Source organism: Pinus tabuliformis, chromosome 2_2 (assembly GCF_031772625.1).
Source record: "Pinus tabuliformis cultivar Carrire ecotype Pingquan chromosome 2_2, CPIR1, whole genome shotgun sequence".
NCBI classification, from domain to species: Eukaryota; Viridiplantae; Streptophyta; class Pinopsida; order Pinales; family Pinaceae; genus Pinus; species Pinus tabuliformis.
The window spans coordinates 802855440-802877230 of record NC_142300.1 but is presented as its reverse complement, the minus strand read 5'-3'; the positions used below and the strand labels follow the sequence as shown (position 1 = coordinate 802877230).

The 21791-nt window shown below is 50.8% G+C and overlaps 1 pseudogene; it reads right to left on the bottom strand.

The window, feature by feature from the left end:
• The window catches only part of LOC149195311 (uncharacterized), a 23172-nt pseudogene extending 2932 nt beyond the window's left edge, over window positions 1-20240 (bottom strand).
• Between the last annotated feature and the right edge of the window lie 1551 nt (window positions 20241-21791).

Here is a 21791-nt window from a genome sequence, read left to right as displayed (position 1 = left end):
TAAGGACCTGCGGTTCGGTTTCTCCCTGTCGGTGCAAAGTGCGAACTCTACAACCAAAATGTGGGAAGGGACATAAGTATAATGCGCATTGGAGGTGGAGCGATGGTTGGTTTATAGCGTGGGAGCGTTTGGCTTAACCCACGGGCCGACTCACATGTTAGGGCGACTTGAACGAAGGATTGTTTGCCGACCAGCAATCGGATGGCAAGTTTGCAATGTGTAAGGGCGTTTTGGCACGCGGTGGTCGAGTCGGCCTGGGTAGCGACTCGCCCAACCGCTCGTATAAATATGGCAAGGCGTTGGAGCATTTGGCATTCATTCGAAGATGGACATTCAAACATGAGCATTCGGTGATCAAGAAAAAAGTGCGAAGTAGTGGAGCAAGTTGCAAAAGAGGCACAGGCATATATGCACCCGCTCTTGCGAAAGCACACACGATACATAGGGTTCGGTTATTGGGTGAGGGCGTGGGTAAGGAAGGCACCCGGGGTTCGGTGTGACACGGGGTGTCTCAGGTAGGTCGCCCGCCCGTCGTGGAAGAAGAAACGCGGAGGTGTCTCGGGTGACTCGGGTAAGTCGCCCGCCCGTCGTGCAACAAGAAACGCTGGGTGACTTGGGTGAGGTCGCCCGTCCGTCGTGCAGTGGTAAACGAGGTTCGGTCGACGAGTAGGGTTAGCAGCTCGCGTGAGGGTGCTCTCGCCCAGCTCGAGCAAGGAACTCAGTTGGCACGCGGAGGTGTTGCCTATTTGTAAAATTGGCTAAGTATGAAACTTGGTGTTTCCCAAGTATACTTGTAAAGCCTCATAAACATTGTAGAGTTAAATAATATATTGTATTCGGGCAGACTCATTGTTTAGGGAGTTGCCCCTCCCTTTACGCTGTGCAATTGTGTTCTTCATGTATAATTGCTGATGATAATGAATGTGTATGGGTGTTCATTGGCATAAATGAAACATAATAATACTTGGTTGCGAAAAACAAACTAAGTAGACTAATGGTTAGGCGTAGTCCATGAACATAAGTATTGGTGAAAAGAAAGTGTTCGGAGGCGCTGCACCTCGCCAAGTATGGCTCAAAGGGTACTGTAGGCCTGGAGGCGTGACACGCGGGGTTCCCATGTCGCTCGCGCCGTGTTAGGGATGGCGCACGCCCCTTGATACCTGCACGATGGGCGAGCCACCGACGGAAGGAGCGCGGGCGACCCTTGTTGCGTGCCCGGATGAAAGAGGTGACCATGTGCGGACGAGTTAGGATGCGGGTAGGTGTTCGACGTGCGGTGACGGGTGTAATCGGCGAGGTGTTGGAGCTGACCCATGGGTGCGATGGTGCACACGAAGGGACGTGGCGATTCGTTGGAATGGGGTTTATCGAGGTTTTGTGGCAGGTCAGCCAGGCATGCTTGTTGATGGAGCCGACCCTTGTTATCCTCAAGAGACATGGCCCTTGGGTGAAAGGATGCATATAAGTAAGGAGGATGGTGTTCGACGAAGGGACATCAAACTCAGACTTCCACATCACAGAACAAGTGCGAAGGAAGGAGTTGGGAGAAAACGGAAGGAAGAGAAGGATGCGGGTAAGAGGGCTGCACCGACGGGTAGATTACAGAGGGCGGTTCGGGCTTGGTAGTGCGGACAGGAAGAGCGGGGCGGGTTACTCTCTGGGCAGCCAGGCCCCACTGCATGCGGGCCATACGCCCTCACTATGGACCGCACCGACAGGCAGAGTTTGGGCGCCGCGGAAGGGAAAGTCAGGCGGAAAGGTTCGCAGTTTAGGTGTGGAGTTGTGTCGTGCAGGCCGCGGGCCAGTGCAGCACGACCACACGACACGACAGGTTGAAAGAATAATTGAAGAAGATAAATTTATGGTAAGTTATTTTCACTGCATTTTTAAGAACACTTATTGGAAAATTGACCGAGTGTTGAAGTAGGCGCAGACCGTGTACTCAAGTATTGGTAAAAGGAAAAAGTATGGCGGTGCTGCACCCGCTTATGCGTGGTTGAAATACTACCACTAGGATAGGAGCGTGACATGGGGTCTCCCAGTCCCTCCTCGACAAAGGTCGCCAAATTGCAAGGAACCTGGGGATTCCATGTCCCGCCTTGTCGAAAGCATCCCAAGTGCGGGAAATTTGGGGTTTCCACGTCTCGTCGCGATGGAAATCGCCCCAGCTACAGTAAACTTGGTGTACATCGAGCCTGCAACCTCACATCAAGAAAAAGGCTCGGTTGGTCAAGAGAATGAAGGTTTCTTCATTGGTAAAGGATCTCTCTAAGGATCAAAGGTTGGAGTCTCTTCTAGAGCTAGTCCACCATGGACTATCAAAAGTTGAAAAAAGGACAGAGTGTCGGGGAACGAAGCGCCGAAGATACAAGTGCAGAGAGGAGGAAGGACTCGACTTTTGCTTGGGGGATATTATTGTCAAGGGTCTAGGGCTTCGCAATGACCAAAAAGAAGCTTATGAAAGGGTTTTCCTCTGAGAGAGAGAGAGAGGTTTTTCCCTGGCATATAGCCAACATCCTATGTTCTTGTTCTTATGTTTTTGGCACCAATTTGATGAAAGTAAACGCACATGCATTAATAAGAAGAGAAGAAGATTAAGATAACATGATAAATTGCAAAAGAGCTTCACAAATTGTTATCAAGTCTAGAAGAATCCCGCTATACCCCTGTTACACAGCAATTTGTCACCGTTTGTCACCGTCCCTGTTACCCCTCGCCTGTACACTAGAGGACTCATTCCGGGACCTGTGAGAAGTGACATGACCTGAAACCACTTGCATTATATTCCTCTTAGTATGAGCTTCATTTTCCCTGAAGACATCTCCTGCAAAATCTCCATGAAAAAAGCTCTTTTTGCATCAGCGCGGGTCCACAGTTCACTTCCCACGCCAATGAGGGAAATCCTCTAAAAAGGGCGCACCATTGGCACTCTGTCTCAGAGTCGCACTCGTGCCAACTGAATTGAGTAAAGTTTTCAACCACCAAACTCCCAAAGGTTCTCTTCAACCCATTCACCAACTGAATCTATGTTGAGCTAGGATGGTTTGGCTTTGAATCTCCATAGAAGGGAAAGTGGTTTGCCACCTTTCATGGAAGTTTCCAAGTGATAAATCCAATCCCATGAATAATTTGGTTGATCCTATCTCTTTCCTCTCTATCTATAAAAGCTTGCCTTTATGCCTTGAGCAAGCTAGTTAGAGCTACAATAGTCATAGTCATAGTTATAGTAGTTCTAGTTCTATTATAGTGATAGAGAGTTTGAAGCTGCAAGAGCCTTCTTTGCACCCATAAGGCTAAATCTAAGTAAGGAGATTCTTGTCACCCAAAGAGAGAGAGGCTTGTTCCTCATCCCAACAAGCTTTGCAAGACTTGTGTAGCTCACTACCCAGCCAAAGGAGGATTTGACGTCAAAACAATGGTTGTATTCTTCTTTTTTACTTATTAATAATAGATGACTATCATTATGGTTCCACTCGCATTGTCTTATGTTTGATGTTGAGTTATATCTTTTCTGACTGATATATAATTGCATCTACTAGATTTTATGCTTGTATTCGTGTTGTTATTTGCATGTGTAGGTGTCCAATCATGGATATCGTGGGGATCATGACCGGCCAAAGCAAAGGAACGAGGGTGACATCTCTTCTACGAACACTAGCATTGGAATCCAAGTAGGTTTTCACCATCTACTTTGTATTTGCAATTAGTAACTTGCATGGTAGCATTGTGTGATTGTTGCTAGACCCGGCTTGGGCTAGTAGGGATCGTCTCTGTCGCAGAGAGTATTTACCTCCAGAACAACCCCATTGCCCCAGATTGTTCATTGCGATATCAGAGCTAAGGTGGCACATCAAGGAAAGGGAATCTCAAGAACATCCGCAAGGTTGAAGTGTCAAGCCAAGAAGTCTCAATCACATCAAGGAAAAGAAGGTCTACCATCTATCATTCATCATGGAAGACTACAAAGCAAGAAGAAACGCATTGTATAAAGGCACCTACAAGAAGAACAAATCAAAGAGGGACCTACATCAAGCTACACCGTCTTGAAGAATGAAAGGAACTACGAGTCAAGTCATCGAGCAAGTCCATTTGAAGAAAGCAACTTGAACAACATCAAGATCTAAGGAAGGCAAGCCATCAAGTCATCTCAAACTCTATCAAGTAAGTATATGTCCCCTTCTGAGTATACCTTAGTGTCTATTTCCAAGGAAAGTAACAAATTGGTTGGGACCACTACATGCCCAAAGTCCAACGGTTTGGATGCCAAGAGTATGGACGCTACAAAAGGGATTGTCCTAAACTTAAGAAGGACAGCAACAACAAGAGAAAAAGGGAAGAAGCTCATGTAACTCAAGAAATGAAAGAAGACAACAAGAAGCAAAAGACGGAAGATCCTCCTATGACTAAGTCAACCTCTTTGCTTAAAGTCTTCTTTCAAAGGGGGTAGAGGTCTCATTGGGGGTCCCATTTATGGGATTCAAGAGAGGATGATATACAGGCTAGAGCAGATGAAGCAAGAAAGGCTACACCAATCGAGGAGAACTATTAAATAAAGCCGCGATGATAAAAGCATAATCAAGATGAGGTACGTATGCATCAAAGTTTAAGTCATGTCATCATATATATTGATTGGGTCATGGGAAAAGTTCTAGAATAAAAGGATCTCTTTTGCCAATGACATGCTTGGAGGCATGTGCTACAGTGGATTAAAGGTCAATCAATCCAATAAGAAGCAAATTAAGAACATCGCGGTCACAAAGAATAACTATTTGACAAGATTCCTCAACATCTCTCAAAAGAAGGCACGATAACTCTGACAAAGGAAGAAAAAGATAAAGGACCCTTGACACCTACGAAGGCCTTGGAGATAGTAAGGTGCAGATAACCGATTCAAGTCTACAAATATGTCATGATGAAGAGCAATATCACGATGAAGTCATGAAGGGCCACTAAATCAAAGTACAGGAACAAGCGAGTACAACTAAGCATCCATGTGATAAGTGTTATGAAGGATAGACAAGGCGACAAAGGAGTAGCTAGATGACAACAAGTACCTGATATATATCAAGAAGGCCACTTTCCACGAAGGGAGAAATGACACGACAAACCAGGGGGGAAAGTGATCGATGGCGGTACCCTGCCAAGAAGAAGTTCAAACAAAGACTTCATGACATCGAAGGAAAGAAGGAGATCAAGTGGCTAAAGGACCCACGAAGAAGACGTTGTTGATGAATGGACAAGTCCCTAGCTAAGAGGGAGTTCTAACAAGTTCCCAACTACAAAGGAGCTTGGTCAAGTTCCTTGTCAGAGGAAACTTGGGCATGTCTTCCCCAATCAAGGGGAAGAGATAGACACAACATTCTTGTCTTCACTTGGAAATAAATAACGGGAGGATTGGGCAATCATTTGGCATCTGATGCTCTTTGAGGATGTGTAGGGCACCCAAGACAAGAGTAGGAAAGAGGAGCGATATTCTTTGAGGGCTGGGAACCCAAGACAAGAATTGTCTTGGAAGGTCATACTCAGGGAACACCTGGGTGGGCATGTACCTTTAGAGACAATGACCAAGGTGTTTATAAGACGTTGGCCTCGCCAACATTGTGCTCTGGTCTTATGAGAGATAAAGCTGTTAGTCAAGGCCTTGCTATGAACAATGTTGGCTAATATGATGCTATGACAGATGGGTTTCCAATCCGGTTTCCCTTATGTGAATTATTCAAGATTGAAAAATAACCAAACACCTTGTAATGATTTATGAATACCTCCCTAGTTAAGAGGTGGTGTTGAAGAAAGTGTAACTGGGTTCGGTCTTCATAAATGTACTTTTGATATTTGTATTTATTTAAGAATATATATATATATATATATATATATATATATATTATATTTGTCATTGAGTTTCTTGCTCATTGAAATAGGCCTATCACATGTTAAAGTGTTATAAAGAGTCAAAAGAAAATGTTGAAGACCATAAGGGCATGTTACCCCAAGTATATTTATGTATTAGAGTCAAAGATATTCCTACCCTCGTGCCGTCGTTCGGGTCGTGCGCCCGTTCAAACCCCAAATTTCCTTCGGGTGGGCCAGGTCATCCCGTGCCGTGCCGTGTGTGAGGGTGCGCGGGCACACGTGGGCGTGTCAAAAATGCTAAGTCATGACTGCCCGTGTGCCTTCTTTTTTTGGGTCATGCACCCATGGAAACCCCAAATTTCGTTTGGGCGATTCAAGTCGGCTCGCCCAGGGCGGGTCGGGTCGTGTCGTGTGTGGGTGCCCGACATACGTGGCCGTGCCAAAAATTCCAAGTCGTCACCGCCCGTGTTTCTTTTGCACATTCTTGCGGCCCGTTTGCCAGATGCTTCCTCAGGCCTTCGTTCGGGTCGTGCACCCATGGAAACCCCAAATTTCGTTCGGGCCGTGCACACATGGAAACCCCAAATTCCGTTCGGGTGGGTTAGGTCGTGTCGTGTGTGGGTGCCCGTGCAAACGCGTTCGGGCGAGTCGAGTTGGGTCGGGTCATGCCGTGCCATGTGTGGGTGCTTGGGAACATGTGGCCGTGCAAAAAATGTTAGGGCGTGACCACCCGTGTGCCTCCTGCACGTTTGCGTGACCCGTTTGCCCGACGCTCCGTCGTGCCTTCGTTCGGGTGGGTCGGGTCATGCTGTGCATGGGTGCTCGGGCACATGTGGCAGTGCCAAAAATGCTAAGTCATGACCCCCCGTGTGCCCTCTACACGTTCGTGTGGCCCGTTTGCCAGACGTTGCCTTGTGCCTTCGTTCAGGTTGCACACCCATGGAAACCTGAAATTTCGTTCGGGTTGTGCATACAAGGAAACCCCAAATTTTGTTTGGGTCGGGTCGTGTCGTGTCGTGTGTGGGTGCCCGTGCAAATGCGTTCGGGCGGGTTGGGTCGGCTCACACAAGGCCGGTTGGGCCATGTCGTGCCGTGTGTGGGTGCCTAGGCACACGTGGTCGTGCCAAAAATGCTAAGCCATGACCGCCCGTGTGTCTTCTACACGTTCGTGTGGCCCGTTTTCCTGATGCTCCCCCATGCCTTCGTTCGGGTCGTGCGCCCACGGAAACCCCAAAATTTCATTCAGGTTGTGGGCCCATGGAAACCCCAAAATTTCGTTCAGGTCGTGCGCCCATGGAAACCCAAAATTTTTTTTTAGGTCGTGTGCCCACGGAAACCCCAAAATTTCGTTTGGGCGGGTCGGGACGTGTCGTCTGCGGGTGCCCGTGCAAACGGGTCGGGTCGGGTTAGGTCGTGTCGTGTCATGTGACGGTGCCCAGAGCACATGTGGCCATACAAAAAATGCTAAGTTGTGATCGGGGGTGGGCTTTGTGCACGATCGTGTTGCCTGTTTGCCCGGATCTCCCTTGTGACTTCGTTTTGGTCGTGTGTCGGAGCCCATGTAAACTCGTTCGAGTAGGTCATTTGCCGTGTAAACACTCATTCAGGTAAGTCGTTTGCCATGTAAATTCGTTCGGGCGGGTCGGGCGAGGCCGTCCGTGCAAACCCGTTCGGGAGGTCGTTCGGGAGGGTCGTTCGGGCGGGTCGGGCGAGGGCGTCCATGCAAACTCGTATGGGCAGGTCGGGCAAGGGCGTCCGTGCAAACCCGTTCGGGCAGGACGTTCAGGCGAGGGCGTTCGTGCAAACTCGTTCGGGCGGGTCGAGCGAGGGCGTCCGTGCAAACTCGTTCAGGCGGGTCGGGCGACGACATCCGTGTAAACTCGTTCAGGCGGGTCTTTTGAGGGCATCCGTGTGAACTTGTTCGGGCGGGTCGTTTGAGGGCACCGGTGTGAACTCGTTCGGGTGGGTCATTCGGGCGGGTCGTTTGAGGGCGCCCGTGTGAACTCGTTCGGGCGGGTCGTTCGGGCGGCTCATTTGAGGGTGCCCGTGTGAACTCGTTCAAGCGGGTCATTCAGGTGAGGGCGCGCCCGGGCGAATGAGCCCGTATCAAAAATGCTAAGTTGTGGCCCGAGGTTGGCTTTTTGCACGTTCATGCAGCTCGTTTGCCTGGCTCTCCCTTGTCACTTCGTTTCGGTCGTTCGGGCGCCCATGCAAAATCGTTCGAGCGGGTCATTTGACGGCGCTCGTGTGAACTCATTCGGGCAACGTTCGGGCAAGGGCGTGCCCGTGCGAATGAGCCCGTATCAAAAATGCTAAGCTGTGACCCGAGGTTGGCTTTGTGCACGTTCGTGCAGCTCGTTTGCCTGGCTCTCCCTTGTCACTTCGTTTCGGTCCTTCGGGCGCCCATGCAAAATCGTTCGGGCGGGTCGTTTGAGGGCGCCCGTGTGAACTCATTCGGGCAGGTCATTCAGGCGGGTCTTTGAGGGCGCCCGTGTGAACTCATTCGGGCGGGTCGTTTGAGGGCGCCCGTGTGAACTCGTTTGGGCAGGTCATTCAGGCGGGTCTTTGAGGGCGCCCGTGTGAACTTGTTCGGGCGGGTCGTTTGAGGGCGCCCGTGTGAACTCGTTCGGGCGGGTCGTTTGAGGGCGCCCGTGTGAACTCGTTCGGGCGGGTTGTTCAAGTGGGTCATTCGGGCGGGTCGTTTGAGGGCGTTCGTGTGAACTCGTTCGAGTGGGTCGTTCAGGCGGGTCGTTTGAGGGCGCCCATGTGAACTCGTTCGGGCGGGTCGTTCGGACGAGGGCACGCCCGGGCAAACGAGCCCCTATCAAAAATGCTAAGTTGTGACCCAAGGTTGGCTTTGTGCATGTTCGTGCGGCTCGTTTTCCCGGCTCTCCCTTCTCGCTTCATTTCAGTCATTCGGCCGCCTATGCAAAATCGTTCGGGTGGGTCGTTTGAGGGCGCCCGTGTGAACTCGTTCATGCGGGTCGTTCGAGCAGGTCGTTTGAGGGCTCCCATGTGAACTCATTCTGGCGAGTTGTTCGGGCGAGGGCGCGCCCGGGCGAACGAGCCCGTATCAAAAATGCTAAGTTGTGACCCGAGGTTGGCTTTGTGCATGTTCGTGCAGCTCGTTTGCCTGGCTCTCCCTTACTGCTTCATTTCAGTCGTTCGGGCGCCCATGCAAAATCGTTCGGGCGGGTCATTTGAGGGCGCCCGTGTGAACTCGTTCGGGCGGGTCGTTACAGGGTGCTTGTGTGAACTCGTTCGGGCAGGTCGTTCGAGCGGGTTGTTCTGGCGAGGGCGCGCCCGAGCGAACGATCCCGTATCAAAAATGCTAAGTTGTGACCCGAGGTTGGCTTTGTGCACGTTCGTGCAGCTCGTTTGCCCGACTCTCCCTTTTCGCTTTGTTTCGGTCGTTCGATCGAGCGCCCATGCAAAATCGTTTGGGCCGGTCGTTTGAGGGTGCCCATGTGAACTCGTTCGGGCGGGTCGTTCGGGCGAGGCGCGCCCGAGCGAATGAAACCGTATCAAAAATACTAAGTTGTGAACGAGGTTGGCTTTGTGCATGTTCGTGCAGCTCGTTTGCCCGGCTCTCCCTTGTCGCTTCGTTTTGGTCGTTCGGGCACCCATGCAAAATCGTTCAGGCGGGTCGTTTGAGGGCGCCCGTGTGAACTCGTTCGGGTGGGTCCTTCAGGCGGTTGTTCGTGCAGGTCGTTTGAGGCGCCCGTGTGAACTCGTTCGGGTAGGTCGTTTGAGGGCACCGTGTGAACTCGTTCGGGCGGGTCGTCATGGGCGGGGTTTGGGCGAGGGTGCGCCCAGGCAAACGAGCCCGTAACAAAAATGCTAAGTTGTGACTCGAGGTTGGCTTTGTGCACGTTCGTGCAACTCGTTTTCCCAGTTCTCCCTTGTCCCTTCGTTTTGGTCGTTCGGCCGCCTATGCAAAATCGTTCGGGCGGGTCGTTTGAGGGCGCCCGTGTGAACTCGTTCGGGCGGGTCATTCGGGTGGGTCCTTTGAGGGTGCCCGTGTGAACTCATTCAGGGGGGTCGTTCGGGCGAGGGGCGCACTCAGGCAAAGGAACCCGTATCAAAAATGCTAAGTTGTGACCCGAGGTTGGCTTTGTGAACGTTCATGTAGCTCGTTTGCCTGGCTCTCCCTTGTCGCTTCGTTTTCGGTCGTTCGGGCGCCCATGCAAAATCGTTCGGGTAGGTCGTTTGAGGGCGCCCGTGTGAAGTCGTTCGGGCGGGTCGTTTGAGGGCGCCCGTGTGAACTCATTCGGGCGGGTCGTTCGGCCAGGGCGCACCCGGGTGGGAGTGTCAAAAATGCTAAGTTGTGACCCGAGGTTGGCTTTGTGCACATTCGTGCAGCTCGTTTGCCCGACTCTCCCTTGTCGCTTCATTTCGGTCGTTCGGGTGCCCATGCAAAATCGTTCGGGCGGGTCATTTGAGGGCGCCCATGTGAACTCGTTTGAGAGGGTCGTTCGGGCGGTCATTTTGGGGTGCCCGTGTGAACTCGTTCGGGCGAGGGCGCGCCCGGGCGAACCAGCCCGTATCAAAAATGCTAAGTTATTACCCGAGGTTGGCTTTGTGCACGTTCGTGCAGCTCGTTTTCCCGGCTCTCCCTTGTCGCTTCATTTTGGTCATTCGGGTGCCCATGCAAAATCATTCGGGCGGGTCGTTTGAGGGCGCTCGTGTGAACTCGTTCGGGCGGGTCGTTCGGGAGGGTCATTTGAGGGCGCCCGTGGTGTGAACTCGTTCGGGCGAGGGCGCACCCGGCGAACAAGCCCGTATCAAAAATGCTAATTTGTGACTCGAGGTTGGCTTTTTGCACATTCGTGTAGCGCGTTTGCCCAGCTCTCCCTTGTCGCTTCGTTTCGGTCATTTTGGCGCCCATGCAATATCGTTCGGGTGGGTCGTTTGAGGGCGCCTGTGTGAGCTCGTTCGGGAGGGTCGTTCGGGCGGGTCGTTTGAGGGCGCCCGTGTGAACGCATTCTGTCGGGTCGTTCGGGCAAGGGCGCACCCGGGCGAACGAGCCCGTATCAAAAATGCTAAGTTGTGACCCGAGGTTGGCTTTGTGCATGTTCGTGTAGCTCGTTTGCCCGGCCCTCCCTTGTCGCTTCGTTTCGGTCGTTCGGGCGCCCATGCAAAATCGTTCGAGCGGGTTGTTTGAGGGCGCCCGTGTGAACTTGTTCGGGAGTGTCGTTCGGGCGGGTCATTTGAGGGCGCCCGTGTGAACTCGTTCGGGCAGGTCGTTCGGGCGAGGGCGTGCCCAGGCGAACGAGCCCGTATCAAAAATGCTAAGTTGTGACCCGAGGTTTGCTTTGTGCACATTTGTGCAGCTCGTTTGCCCGGCTCTCCCTTGTCGCTTCGTTTCGGTCGTTCGGGCGCCCATGCAAAATCGTTCGGGCGGGTCAATTGAGGCCGCCCGCGTGAACTCGTTCGGGTGGGTCGTTTGGGCCGGTCATTTGAGGGCGCCCTTGTGAACTCGTTCGGGCGGGTCGTTCGGGCGAGGGCGCGCCCAGGCGAACCAGCCCGTATCAAAAATGCTAAGTTGTGACCCCAGGTTGGCTTTGTGCACGTTCGTGCAGCTTGTTTACTCGGCTCTCCCTTGTCGCTTCGTTTTGGTCATTCAGGCGCCCATGCAAAATCGTTCGGGTGGGTCGTTTGAGGGCGCCCGTGTGAACTCGTTCGGGCGGGTCGTTTGAGGGCGCCCGTGTGAGCTCGTTCGGGTGGGTCGTTTGAGGGCCCCCTGTGTGAACTCGTTCGACAGGGTCATTCGGGCGTGTCATTCGGGCGAGGGCATGCCTGGGGGAACGAGCCCGTATCAAAAATGCTAAGTTGTGACCCGAGGTTGTCTTTGTGCATGTTCGTGCAGTTCGTTTGCCCGATTCTCGCTTGTCAGTTCATTTCGGTCGTTCGGGCACCCATGTAAAATCGTTCGGGAGGGTCGTTTGACGGCACCCGTGTGAACTCGTTCCGGCGGGTCGTTCGGGCGAGGGCGCCCCCGAGAAAACAAGCCCGTATCAAAAATGCTAAGTTGTGACTCGAGGTTGGCTTTCTGCATGTTTGTGCAGCTCATTTGCCTGGCTCTCCCTTGTCGCTTTGTTTCGGTCGTTCGGGCGGGTTGTTTGAGGGCGTCTGTGTGAACTCGTTCAGGCGGGTCGTTCGAGCGAGGGCACGCCTAGGCGAACGAGCCTGTATAAAAAATGTTAAGTTGTGACCCGAGGTTGGCTTTGTGCACGTTCGTGCAGCTCCTTTGCTCGGCTCTCCCTTGTCGCTTAGTTTCGGTCATTCGGGCGCCCATGCAAAATCATTCGGGCGGGTCGTTTGAGGGTGCCCGTGTGAACTCGTTTGGGCGGGTTGTTCGGGTGAGGGCGCGCCCGGGCGAACAAGCCCGTATCAAAAATGCTAAGTTGTGACCCGAGGTTGGCTTTGTGTATGTTCGTGCAACTCATTTGCCCGACTCTCCCTTGTCGCTTCGTTTCGGTCGTTCGGGCGCCCATGCAAAATCGTTCGGGCGGGTCGTTATAGGGCATCCGTGTGTACTCGTTCGGGCGAGGGCACGCCCGGGTGAATGAGCTCGTATCAAAAATGCTAAGTTGTGACCCGAGGTTGGCTTTGTGCATGTTCGTGTAGCTCTTTTGCCCAACTCTCCGTTGTCGCTTCGTTTTGGTGTTTCGGGCGCCCATGCAAAATCGTTCGGGCGGGTCGTTTGAGGGCGCTCGTGTGAACTCGTTCAGGCGGGTCGTTCGGGCGAGGGCGCGCCCGGCGAACGAGCCCATATCAAAAATGCTAAGTTGTGACCCGAGGTTGGCTTTGTGCACGTTCGTGCAGCTCGTTTGCCCAGCTCTCCCTTGTCGCTTTGTTTTGTTTATGGGCACCTGTGTGAACTCGTTCGGGCGGGTCATTCGGGCGAGGGCGCGCCCAGGCGAACGAGCCCGTATCAAAAATGCTAAGTTGTGACCCGAGGTTGGCTTTGTGCACGTTCGTGCAACTCGTTTGCCCGACTCTCCCTTGTCGCTTCTTTTTGGTGATTCAGGCGGGTCATTTGAGGGCGCCCATGTGAACTCATTCGGACGAGGGCACGCCCCTGCAAACGAGCCCGTATAAAAAATGCTAAGTTGTGACCCGAGGTTGGCTTTGTGAATGTTCGTGCAGCTCATTTGCCTGACTCTCCCTTGTCGCTTCGTTTCTGTCGTTCGGGCACCCATGCAAAATCGTTCGGGCGGGTCGTTTGAGGGCGCCAGTGTGAACTCATTCGGCGAGGGCGCGCCGGGGCGAACGAGCCTGTTGTGGAGGTAAATCCTCTCTGCGGACAGAGACGATCCCTACTAGCCTAGACCGGGTCTAGCAACAATCACGCAATGCTATCACGCAAGTTCCTAATTGCAAATAAAAAGTGGATGGTGAGAACCTACTTGGATTCCAACGCTAGTGTTCGTAGAAGAGATGTTGCTCTCGTTCCTTTGCCTCGGCCGGTCACGATCCCCACGATCTCCGTGATTGGACACCTACACATGCAAAGTACAACATGAATACAAGCATTAAATCTAGTAGATGCAACTTTATATCAGTCAAAAAAGATATAACTCAACATCAGACATAAGACAATGAGAGTGGAACCATAATGATAGTCATCTATTATTAATATATAACAAAGAAGAATACAACCATTATTCTGACGTCAAATCCTCCTTTGGCTGAGTAGTCAGCTACACAAGTCTTGCAAAGCTTGTTGGGATGAGGAACAAGCCTCTCTCTCTTTGGACGACAAGAATCTCCTTTCTTAGATTTGGCCTTATGGGTGCAAAGAAGGCTCTTGCAACTTCAAACTCTTTATCACTATGCTGGAACTAGAACTACTGTAACTAGCTTGCTGAAGGCATAGAGGCAAGCTTTTATAGATAGAGAAGAAAGAGATAGTATCAACCACATTATTCATGGGATTGACTTTATCACTTGGAAACTTCCATGAAAGGTGGCAAACTACTTTCCATTCTATGGAGATTCGAAGCCAAACCATCCTAGCTCAACATAGATTCAGTTGGTGAATGGGTTGAAGAGAACCTTCGGAAGCTTGTTAGTTAAAAACTTTACTCAATTCGGTTGGCGCGAGTGCGACTCTGGGACAGAGCGCCAACGGCGCGCCCTTTTTAGAGGATTTCCATCATTGGCGCGGGCAGTGAACTGTGGACCCGCGTTAATGCAAAAAGAGCTGCTTTCATGGATATTTTGCAGGAGATGTCTTCAGGGCAAATGAAGCTCATACTTAGAGGAATATGATGCAAGTGGTTTGAGGTCATGTCACTTCTCACAGGTCCCGGAATGAGTCCTCCAGTGTGCGGGTGGGGGGTAATAGGGACAGTGACAAACAGTGACAAATTGCTGTGTAACAGATGTCCCCTAAAGCATGAGGCCCAAGAGAGAGAAGGGTGAAATGCTTTACAAGAACATGCGTGACTGAGAACACGGCCACCGGAGAAACTACGTAAAGAAGTACAACTGATATCTCAAGTACATGATATATGTGGTATGGGTGCAGCCATCCATAGCAGAGTACATAACAATCTAGATCCAAGGTATGGGCGCAGCCATCCATAGCAGAGTACATAATAATCTAGATCCAAGGTATGGGCGTAGCCATCCAGTGAGGATTGATATAAAGACCCAAGCATGGTCACAGCCATCTAGTGAATGAGTCATGTAAATCCACAAATCTCAACCTGGATTCCAATAGACAAAATCCAGGGTCTTACGCTCCATCTCGACCCGAAAAAAGTACAAGTCCAAGCATGTGAATACAGGAGTTGAAGTTGAACATGCATGAACATCGTCTGATTACCAGCCAATAGTGAAAGTTGTTAACAGACGCGAGAGGTACCACCAATAATGACAATGGCCCTCAAGGTACTATAGGTACAATCTACGGTGTGCGAATAAGTGAGCTGGCGTCGAACACCCGTAGAATCATTCGATTGAAGGCCAATGATGAAAACCTCTCGTCAAACACAAGGAACCTACCATTGAGGCATGCAGGCTCCAAGGCACCGAAAGGGTGTCTCTAGATCAGCTTCCTGGATAATGAGCTGAAGTCGACAGGAAGTGGCCTTGATCAAAGTTGGGCCATAGTGTTTCCCACATCAGTGACACGAGACAGAGGAAGGATGTTGTGGTGAATCAAAGTTATGTGAGGTATCAGAGGAGGGTTGTAATTTTGCAGAGGTCAACTTCTCTTGAACATATCGGCGGCACGATAGTGGACTTGGCATTATTTGACATCAAATGAGCAGAGGTCATGGTGACAAGGCAATGATCAGATGAGAGGTCAAATAGGATCACCCAAACCCACGGAGGTAAGTGTAAAAACAAGATGAGATTTCCCCACCCAGACACGAATGCAAATAAGTGCCATGTTCAAGAGTGACATACTGCCGACACGACAATAATTGTGGTTCCATTTTCCCCACCATTGCTGGTGAGTACCCCAGTTATTTTTATCAACAAGCTTGATGGGGATAGCATATGCTTGTGAGACGTCATTCCGATGGGATCTGATGTCATTAGGTTTTAACGAGCCTGACAAAGGAAGAAATCAACATCTTTTCATGTTTAGAGAGTTTGAAAAGACAACAGAAAAGAAAACTCCAGGGGTGTCCTTTTTCGTAAAGTTGTGTCTCGCGAGCTCGAAAAAGTATAAAACAATGCTCGAAAGAACCGCCCGATCATTACGATCGAGGAGTACTTTTCATATGTAGTGACATTGACCTGAAAAAGTAAAAAAGCGATCAACATCACGTCGTTTCGTAACCATTAACGAACCTGAAACGACAAGGGTACGACAATCTTTTCGTTTTTACATGGTCAGAAAAGGTTTTAAAGACGATCACCTCTTATTTACGTTTAACGAGTCAAGAGGAATAACTCGGCAATCTTTTCATATTTAGACGGTCAAAAAATAGCTAAAAGTAGACTTCCATTTTTAGTCTCTTTAACGAGTCAAAAAGGGAAAATACTCGGCAATCTTTTCATATTTTACGAGTCAGAAAAGAGCTTAAAGGAGACTCGTCCTAGAGGAACGAGTGGTATAAAAAGTAGCAACTAGTTCCGGCAATGATGGAACTGCTCAAAACATATAATGGTCAAGAGGCTGGCTAATAAAACCACTCATCATTGCGTTTCCTCAGGAAAGGAAAAACAACCAAGTGAAAGCATATGATCGGCCAAAGAGATGGCGGCGATGGAATGAAAACAACCAAGGCTCATCTAGCAGAATTCAGCGGATAAAAATTGCAATCACGAGATGTAAATCAGGTATGGGTTCATTTTTACACAAGCTTGAACCATGGAGAAATTTGCTTGGATTCGGTTTCATGTTTACACAAGCTTGAAACGAAAAACTATGCTTGTTATGAGTTCACATGCCCCCAGGCATAATGACGCAAAACGAGGTACATGCCCCCCAAGCTTCATTGCATTCAACAAAGTGGATGGAATGAAGGTTCACTCTCGAGATCTATGAAAGACTCGACTTGTATTTTACGAGATCTTAATCAAAGACCCGATTTTGAAAAGGAGTTGTTTCATTTTTTAATGAGGTTGACACAGTAAAAGAACTATCCTCATAACCCTTGTTTCGTATTTTAACGAGGTCGCCACAAGATCAAAACTATCCTCGGGACACATAGATTCAGTTGGTGAATGGGTTGAAGAGAACCTTCTAAAGCTTGTTGGTTAAAAACTTTACTCAATTCGGTTGGCGCGAGTGCAAATCTAAGACAGAGCGCCAACGGCGCGCCCTTTTTAGAGGATTTCCCTCATTGGCGCGGGCAGTGAACTGTGGACCCGCGCTAATGCAAAAAGAGTTGTTTTCATGGATATTTTGCAGGAGATGTCTTCAGGGCAAATGAAGCTCATACTTAGAGGAATATGATGCAAGTGGTTTCAGGTCATGTCACTTCTCACAGGTCCCATAATGAGTCCTCCAGTGTGTGGGTGGGGGGTAATAGGGACGGTGACAAACGGTGACAATTTTCTGTGTAACAGAGCCCGTATCAAAAATGCTAAGTTGTGACCCCAGGTTGGCTTTGTGCACGTTCGTGCAGATCGTTTTCCCGGCTCTCCCTTGTCGCTTCGTTTGTTTGCCAGGCTCTCCCTTGTCGCTTCATTTTGGTCGATCGGGCACCCATGCAAAATCGTTCGGGTGGGTCATTTGAGGGCGCCTGTGTGAACTCGTTCGGGCGAGTCGTTCGAGCGAGGGCACACCCGGGCGAACAAGCCTGTACCAAAAATGCTAAGTTGTGACCCGAGGTTGGCTTTTTTCACGTTCGTTCAGCTCGTTTGCCCGGCTCTCCCTTGTCACTTCGTTTCGATGGTTCGGGCGCCCATGCAAGATCGTTCGGGTGGGTCGTTTGAGGGCGCCCATGTGAACTCGTTCAGGCGAGGGCGCGCCTGGGCAAACGAGCCCGTATCAAAAATGCTAAGTTGTGACCCAAGGTTGGCTTTGTGCACATTCGTGCAGCTCGTTTGCCCGACTCTCCCTTGTCGCTTCGTTTCGGTCGTTCGGGCGCCCATGCAAGATCGTTTGTGCGGGTCGGTTGAGGGTGTCCCTGTGAACTCGTTCCGGCGGGTCGTTCGGGTGAGGGCGCGCCTGGGAGAATGAGCCCATATCAAATATGCTAAGTTGTGACCCGAGGTTGGCTTTGGGCACGTTCGTGCAGCTCGTTTGCCCAGCTCTCCCTTGTCGCTTCATTTCGGTCGTTCGGGTGGGTCATGTGAGGGCGTACTTGTGAACTCGTTTGAGCGAGGGCGCACCCGGGTGAACGAGCCCGTATCAAAAAATGCTAAGTTGTGACCCGAGGTCAGCTTTGTGCACGTTCATGCAGCTCGTTTGCCCAGCTCTCCCTTGTCGCTTTGTTTCAGTTGTGCGGGGCGCCCATGCAAATTTGTTCAAGCGAGGGTGCACACGGGCCAACGAGCCCGTATCAAAAATGCTAAGTTGTGACCCAAGGTTGGCTTTGTGCATGTCCGTGCTGCTCGTTTGCCCGGCTCTCCTTTGTCGCTTCGTTTCGGTCGTGCGGGGGCCCATGCAAATTCCAGATCATCTGAGCGACAATTTTTCTTTCCGTGTGAAAGGTGGGTTGGTAATTGAGTTGTGTTTTCGAGTTTGCCTGAACGATGGCCTTGGGTCGTTTGTAGGGTGGCCAATTTTCATCTTCTCTCCATCCCCACTCAGTAGCGCATGAGCGGTAGTGTTGGCCACGCTCGTCTTGGGAGGCATATGTGAACAATTCCCCTTCTGCTCTCCAAGTTCTTGGAGCTGTATGGGCTATTGTGGTGTGGCTCCCTGGCTCGTCCTGGTCCCCCTCGTGCCCCTCCATATGATACCAGCGACAGGTTTTCTTTCTGTGTGAAATGTGGGTTGGTAATTGAGTTGTGTTTTCGCGTGTGCCTGAACGATGGCCTTGGGTCGTTTGTAGGGTTGCCAATTTTCATCTTCTCTCCATCCCCACTCGGTAGCGCATGAGCGGTAATGTTGGCCATGCTCGTCTTGGGAGGCATATGTGAACAATTCCCCTTCTGCTCTCCAAGTTCTTGGAGCTATATGGGCTATTGTGGTGTGGCTCCCTGGCTCATCCTGGTCCCCGCGTGCCCCTCCAGATGATACCAACGACTGGTTTTATTTCCATGTGAAAGGTGGGTTGGTAATCGAGTTGTGTTTTTGGGTTTGCTTGAACAATGGCCTTGGGTCATTTGTAGAGCTTCCGGTTTTCATCTTCTCTCCATCCCCACTCGGTAGTGCATGAGCGGTAATGTTGGCCATGCTCGTCCTAGGAGGCATATGTGAACAATTCCCCTTCCGCTCTCCAAGTTCTTGGAGTTATATGGGTTGTTGTGGTGTGGCTCCCTGGCTCATCCTGGTCCCCTCGTCCCCCTCCAGATGATACTAGCGACATGTTTTCTTTCCGTGTGAAAGGGTGGGTTTGTAATCGAGTTGTCGTCTTGGTCCCCGCGTGCCCCTCGAGATGATACCAGCAAGAGGTTTTCTTTCCGTGTGAAAGGTGGGTTGGTAATCAAGTTGTGTTTTTGGGTTTTCCTGAACGATGGCCTTGGGTCATTTGTAGGGCTTCCAATTTTCATCTTCTCTCCATCCCCACTCGGTAGCACATGAGCGGTAATGTTGGCCATGGTCGTCCTTGGAGGCATATGTGAACAATTCCCCTTCCGCTCTCCAAGTTCTTGGAGCTGTAGGGGATGTTGTGGTGTGGCTCCCTGGCTCGTCCTGGTCCCCTCATCCCCCTCCAGATGATACCAGCGGCAGGTTTTCTTTCCGTGTGAAAGGTGGGTTGGTAATCAAGTTTTCACCCTGGTCCTCGCGTGCCCCTCTAGATGATACCAGCAATAGATTTTCTTTCCGTGTGAAAGGTGGGATGGTAATCGAGTTGTGTTTTTGGGTTTGCCTGAACGATGGCCTTGGGTCATTTGTAGGGTGGTCACTTTTCATCTTCTCTCCATCCCCACTCGTTAGCGCATGAGTGGTAATGTTGGCCAGGCTCGGCCTGGGAGGCATATGTGAACAATTCCCCTTCCGCTCTCCAAGTTCTTAGAGCTGTAGGGGCTGTTGTGGTGTGGCTCCCTGGCTCATCTTGGTCCCCTCGTGCCCCTCCCGATGATACCAGCGATAGGTTTTCTTTCCGTGTGAAAGGTGGGTTGGTAATCGAGTTGTATTTTCATGTTTGCCTGAACAATGGCCTTGGGTCATTTGTAGGGTGGCTGATTTTCATCTTCTCTCCATCCCCACTCTGTAGCGCATGAGCGGTAATGTTGTCCATGCTCGTCCTGGGAGGCATATGTGAACAATTCCCCTTCCGCTCTCCAAGTTCTTGGAGCTGTAGGGGCTATTGTGGTTTGGCTCCCTGGCTCGTCTTGGTCCCCTTGTGCCCCTCTAGATGATACCATCGACAGGTTTTCTTTCCGTGTGAAAGGTGGGTTGGTAATCGAGTTGTGTTTTCGGGTTTGCCTTAATGATGGCCCTGGGTCGTTTGTAGGGTGTCCGATTTTCATCATCTCTCCATCCCCACTCGGTAGCGCATGAGAGGTAATGTTGGCCATGCTCGTCCTGGGAGGCATACGTGAACAATTCCCCTTCTGCGCTCCAAGTTCTTGGCGCTGTATGGGTTTTTGTGGTGTCGCTCCTTGGCTCGTCTTGGTCCCCCTCGTGCCCCTCCAGAAGATACCGGTGACAGGTTTTCTTTCCGTGTGAAAGGTGTGTTGGTAATCGAGTTGCTTTGTCTGGTTTTCCCAAACGATGGCCTTGGGTCATTTGTAAGGCGGCCGATTTTTGTCTTCTCTCCATCCCCGCTAGGTAGCACATGAGCGGCAATGTGGGCCATGCTCATCGCCGTCCCTCTTTCCCATCCCAACGATAAGAATGTTGAAAGTTTTCTCGGCGCTCCTTTGAGCCTTCATTGTTGCGGTCCCAGATGGAAGCCCCAAAACTCCGTTGTTGCCTATGTCGCTATTGTGCACCTCGGTTGTTGTGAATAGAGAATTTTGATTGGGCTGGGAAGCCATTTGTGGCTTCGTTGAAATTGGCTCCTCGTTATATTGTTCACGTCCTCCCTATTTGGTGTGGAGGGTTTTGCTTTTCGTGTGAAAGGTGGGTTGGTAATTGAGTTGGTTTTTCGGGTCTCCCTCAAGAATGGCCTTGGGTCGTTTGTAGGGTGTCTGATTTTCATGTTCTCTCCATACCCACTCGATAGCGCAAGAGCGGTAATGTTGGCCATGCTTGTCCTTGGAGGCATATGTGAACAATTCCCATTCTGCTCAAAGTTTTGGGAGTTGTATGGGTTGTTGTGGTGTGGCTCCTTGTGTTGGCTAGCCTCTTCATTTTTCGGCTGTTTATGGTGCCAGCGTCTTGTGCTTGTACTCTTTCCGTGTTGGCATTGTCAGTTGAGATGCATACATTTAAGAGGGATGTGGAAGGGTTTTGGTTGTAAACCACCTACCCTCCCTCTTGCTTGCTTTTTCCATCGGGCGATGTGAGGCGCTGTTCTCCTTGTTGTAAAGTCAAGGGTTGGCATTCCTTTCAAAGTGCACATCGTTCGTGGTTGCATTGGCTTTGAGGTTTTGATAGATGTGTTGGCCCATATGTTTGATCGAGGGGTCGGCTTTTCCCTTGCATCTTGCGTGTGTGGTAGGCTTTTGCGGTTGGAAATGTTAAGTCACAACGTTTATGGGCATTTGTTGTTTCAATTGTGTATGCGCTTATGGTCCAATGGGGAGGAGGCTTGCTACTATAGTCATCGATGGTGGGGGCTATTTGGAAGAAGGTTTCGAGGTGGAACACTTCGACCTCCCTCCTTTGCGTGGAGGTGGCCGTAGGGGAAAATTATTCATCGTCCGGTCGGTAAAGCTATGGGAAATGTCCTAGGTTGCCTTTACGTAGGGTGCATGGGGTGCGGAGCTGCCCGACCCCTACTCCTGTTCGGATATGTGTCCTTGTATTGTGTAGCGACCCTCTTGATTTGCATTTACTTCCTTCCTTTGCATTCGCATCGTGGTTGCCATAGGCGATCAAGTGATCGAGGTCCACTGTTTCTGCTGGCGCGGGTGGACTCCTAGGTGGCCTCGGTGCATGGCGTGGAGGGTCAGGGGGGCATTTCTAAGAGACGTTGTGGGCTCGATTAGTCTTGTTGTTTTATTTCCTTCCATTTCCTTTGCATTGAGGCTGCCGCAGGCGATCATGCGATCGAGGTCCATCGTTGCTGTTGTCCGGGTGGACTCCCAGGTGGCCTCTCTATGGGGAGGGTTGGGGGGCACTTGTTGTTTCAATTGTGTATGCGCTCATGGTACAATGGGGAGGAGGCTTTCTACTATAGTCATCGATGGTGGGGGCTATTTGGAAGAAGGATTTCGAGGTGGAATGCTTCAACCTCCCTCCTTTGTGT